The sequence below is a fragment of the Phaseolus vulgaris genome, chromosome 2 (genome assembly GCF_051622355.1).
Source record: "Phaseolus vulgaris cultivar YP4 chromosome 2, ASM5162235v1, whole genome shotgun sequence".
Classification (NCBI taxonomy): Eukaryota; Viridiplantae; Streptophyta; class Magnoliopsida; order Fabales; family Fabaceae; genus Phaseolus; species Phaseolus vulgaris.
Genome location: NC_143499.1, coordinates 33,925,978 through 33,931,191, shown reverse-complemented (window position 1 = coordinate 33,931,191; position 5,214 = coordinate 33,925,978).

The window sequence follows — 5,214 nt, the reverse complement described above, 5'->3', positions numbered from 1 at the left end:
GTGAGACCGTCTAACATGTTAATATTATAGACTATCTAACATGTTTAATGAAAGTGCAATTGGCTCCAGAAGGAAAGGTTGAATGGAGTCTGAACTCAAATCGTGAATTATAACCAAAATAATGTTAGTGTTTGATAAAGTAAGAGCAGAAAGAAGTAGACACAATTTTATATTGGTTCACCCCACAACCAGGGCTACGTCTAGTCCACTTGAGCAACCCACTTAAGAGTCTTTGTTAACACAAGTATTCTTACACCTCTCTAGGTACACAAGTATTCTTACACCACTTTAGGTCACTCAGGATTCTTACACATTTGTAGGTCACCAAGTATTATCTACCTTTAGAGGCAATCAATCTTAATCTCCCCCTGAGATCAAGGCCTCTTAATATAACGAGAAAACACTCTCTACACATAGTAACAATGAGAGTGCACAGGGTTATAATGAATAACTCACTCCCCAAAGTGTGAATGCTCTAAACAACAAATCTAAAAGGTATAGGCACAATGAAAGACTATTACACTATAGTATATGATCACATTGTATATGTGTGGTGTTGTGTGTTTTATTCTTAATCTTCAAGATCTTTATATAACTTTCAGATTATGACCGTTGAAGCTTTGATTTCTTCTAAGGTTCACATAGTCGTTAGACGCTCAATATGAAAACTCTTTAATCTGGTTGATTCTTATGCGTCATGGAGTTTTAATGTATTTTAAATTGTTTCTTTCTTTTTCAAAATGTGAACGTTGATACTTCAATGTTGTAATCTTGAGTGCCTTCAACAATATTCTTCATTGTGATGCATTTTTCATCATCTTCTTCTCATTAGATGTTATACATAGAAACATTTTCTTTAATTGTATATTGTGCATTGTGAGCATGTAGAAACAATTTGAATTGTTTTATTTTATTCCTTTGATGTGAATGTTAACCCTTTAATTTTTTGTGATTAGATCTTCAATTATCTTTGCTACGTTGTTTCTCCATGAATATAGTAGACGCTATGGAGACGCTAAGTTAGGCAATGTTTCTTTTGATAATTTTTGTGTCATCTTCACTTCGTCACTTTACTATTAGATGCATAAAAGGAATGTTCTTATATACGTCTTGATTGCATCTTTCTCACTTGATAACTCTCTTAAGTATATTTTTCTTTATTTTCTTCTTCTTTGTTGAATGTAGGAACTTTCTGAGGCTATAAATTCTTTACAAAAATCTCACTCTGCAATTAATCTTTATTCTCCTGTTAGACTCTTTAAAAGGAAACATTGTATTTGTTCTCCTTTACGTCTTGATTGTTTTTAAAACACATTTAGAAACTTTTCATTAATATCAATGAATAATATAATCTTCATAATAAAGCAGGGTATGGCATAAATATTATCTTTGATATTTCTAAATTATCTAGACCTTCTTATTTTAGATTTTTTTATTAAAACTTTCTAAGCCTGTATAAGTTTTAATCATTGATAGCAATCACACTTAAATATCATTAGATATACCAGAGCATATTTTTTGAAATTCATTGAATATTAAGGTCAATAATAATTATCATTTAAATATATCTTTTATATTTTTAAATTATCTAGACCTTTTATTCTTAGATTTTAATTCAAAAATATATCATAAAGTCTTTCTAAATTAAAGCAGATTAAAAAATTTAAGAGCAATAATATTTAATCTGGTTTATATTATTTTAAATATAATTTGAAAAACTCTTTAATACATAATCATTCATATGGTATGTTTTTTTGAAACATTTCTAGCTAAAACACTGAACGTTCAAAAACTTTCTCATATAGTCTAAAATTAATCATTAGTGTATAGTTGTATTCGAAATCAATTAATAATCACTTAGAAAATTGTATTTCTTCTTTGAAACATTAAAGCACGTTGTATTTTCTCAAAATAAGTTGGGCCTCTATTTCAAATCAATTTGCAAGCACATTCTATTCTTGGTTTCAATTGTTCGTTTTGATTTAATTAGTTTTCAGTGAATTCTCAATAAGAAAACGAGTATAGAAAACATGTAAGAACAAATGTAAATACTGAGTTTGGGGACTTCCTTTTGAAGACCGTCCAACACGCATCATCGTTTGTCTGGTTGACTCAAGTATCGTTTGACTTATTGTTGATCTTTCATGTCTATCATCTATTATGTGTTAGCTTTCTTTAACATTTTACATTAACCTTTGTTCCATGAGTTATCCTTTGTGCTTCGTTCAATGAACTTGTTAAGCATCTTTTGACACTTTCAGCGAAGACTTCGTCTAATGCTTTTACAGTCGACATTGTCTAACATGCTCATCTTCTAAGATGTTCTTAAACAACATCTAGTTTGTTTTGTGCATGACATTATTTGTTACTTTGAGCAACATTCAATCCTTTAGTTTCAACAATGTCTGTTGTGTTCCATCTTTCAATATTCATAACATTCTTCGTTTTCAATGCTATCTTTTTATTACTTAGAATTTCTTTAACATAGGGATGAAGGTTGGATCGTTTGCCATGTCTTAACTAGATCTATTCATTTTAAGATCGTTTAGTGAGTCTGCACACTAAGTAATGGTTTTAGCAATCACAACACATATTATAGTGTTTGTTATCATCAAAATATATAAACTCTCATATCATGAGATCGTCTAGAAGGTGTAGGATCTAGTATTGACTATACCGTCTATAGACTTAAACATTTAACTTAACATTGCACATGAAAATCAACTTTGTTAGAAACCTTTACTCATCTTATAGTTTTTTTATTATCAAAATCTCATAGACTTACTTATCCTCGTAAGATCGTTTAATGGGTTATTGGATCTTCTAGAGGTGACTAGACCGTCTAGTGATTTAATAATCTCTCCCTTTTTTATGACGACAAAAACTATAAGTTTTAAAAACATCATAACAGAATTAACAAGTATATCAAAATCATCATTGTCGCGAAGGGTGTTGAAATTAGTATTGGGAGGGTGGTTGTCTCAACTGGTTTAGGATTTCATAAAGAGAATTTTGGATTTGGGTAGAAAAAAAAGTAATAGCAAGATTATGAAGCCTTTGAGAATGACGTTTCTACATAACTCGTAGATACTGGTGATCAACTTCTTAACCTTTTTGAAATATTTCTTCCATCTCTTTGAGACGTTGTTGGACAAATTCTCGTTCAGAGTGCAATGCTTGTTGAACCAACTACTGAACAATGTTGAATAATGCATATGGAATCATTGGAACAAGAGTAACAGGTGGAGGCACCAACTCCAAAGGTTGAAGAACCTTCTCAAAAACTTATTCATGTGACTCGACATCCAAAAGAATGTCAAGAACACCATGTGATAGCAACTAAATCCATTATTTACATGAAAAATTCTTCAACAACTTTGTGCTGACCCAGAAAGAAAATGCATTGAACTTTCAGCATATCTGACTTCAATGACATTGGGGAAATGTGATTTTTGTGTCTTTTTCCAAAGCGAAAAAGGTTGAAGCATCCATGGAGTTTAGAGTTTATGGTAAAGAGATGAAAAATGGGGCATAAAGAACTTTGAAAGAATTATATCAGGGTTGATGGTAAGGTTTTAGGTTAAAACCAGGTATTTATAAGGGTGAGTTAAAAATGGTAACAATGAAACAATAATATTTTTCAAAAACACAACTCATATTTTCTTTTTAAAACAAATAAAAAACATTTAAAGCATAGCGAAACACGCAAGATACCTAAAGCGTCTAATGCATACAATTTTAGATCATCTATTACATATGAGTCTTAGATTGTATTATACATATATATCCTAGACTGTCTAATGTACGAAAAACTTAGACCATCTATATGCATAAAAGATTTTAAGACATGAAGTTATACTAACTAATATCAATAATTTTTTCAATAAAAATCATACCCTTAAGGGTTCTTAAACATTGAAATCTCTCTTCTACAAAAGGCTTTGTGAAAATATCTGCAAGTTGATCATTTATTGGAACAAACTACATATCAACAATATCGTTTTGAACATGATCTCTTGTAATGTGGTATTTGATTTCAATATGTTTAGCTTTTGAATGCAAAATTTTATTTTTAGAAAAACTAATAACAACGTTATTATCACATAAGATAACGATGATTGTCTCATGAACATTATAATCCTCAAGTTGATTCTTTATCCGTAGCAGTTGTGAGCAATAACTTACAACTGATATAAATATTCAACTTCTGTTGTAGACAAAACAATCGTTCCTTGTTTTTACTTGTCCATGAGATCAAGTTACCTCCATTGAAGTGACATCCTCCATTTGTGCTTTTTCTTTCCATTATGTCTCCATCGTAGTCAACATCATAATAACCCTGCAACTTAAAATTTTCTCTTGTTCATTGAGCTTGTTTTTGAAGACCTACTTTGCACCTATAACTTTGCCTTTGAGATGATCAACGAGAGTCCAAACTTCATTCTTCTCGAACTAGTCAACAAGAGTTGAAACTTCATTCTTCTCAAACTAGTCAACAAGAGTCTAAACTTCGTTATTCTCGAATTAGTATAGCTCCTCCTTTATCGTGTCAATCTAGCTATCATCTTCCAAAGTTTCGTTCACGTTCTTGGGTTCCATTTGAGAGAGCATTGTGACTTGGTATCTCACACTATCTCTTATTGAAACACCTCTCTTTGGATCTCCTATGATGGCTTCAATAAGGTGATTCATGAGCAAGGTTGAATTCCTTCCAGTTGGCTTTCTAATCTCTACAACATGATCTAACATGCTGGGTAAATCGTCTAATGTCCTTACTTGGTGGCTTTGCTAGAGCGTCTAATGCCTTTGCTTAACCATATAATGTCGGAAAGTTTACATATAATTCCTACAAATAAAAAACACATGAATTGTCCTACTATGATAATTTCTTATCAGGCTTAAAGTCATTGAATCTCACATGAATTGTCTCTTCAACTATAAATACTCTAGAGTTGTACACTCTAAAGGCCTTAGACATTTATGAGTATCCAAGTAAAATTCCTTCATCACTTTTGGAATCAAATTTTCCTAGACTATCCTTTATGCTCAAAATGAAACATTGGACTTCAAAAGGATGGAAATATGAAATGTCGGGCTTTATATTCTTCAACAATTCATACGAAGTCTTTTTAATCAAGGGTCTAATGTAAATTTTATTTTTTAATAACAACTTGTTTTTACTATTTCTGCCCCAAAACACTTTAGAGTGGAGTT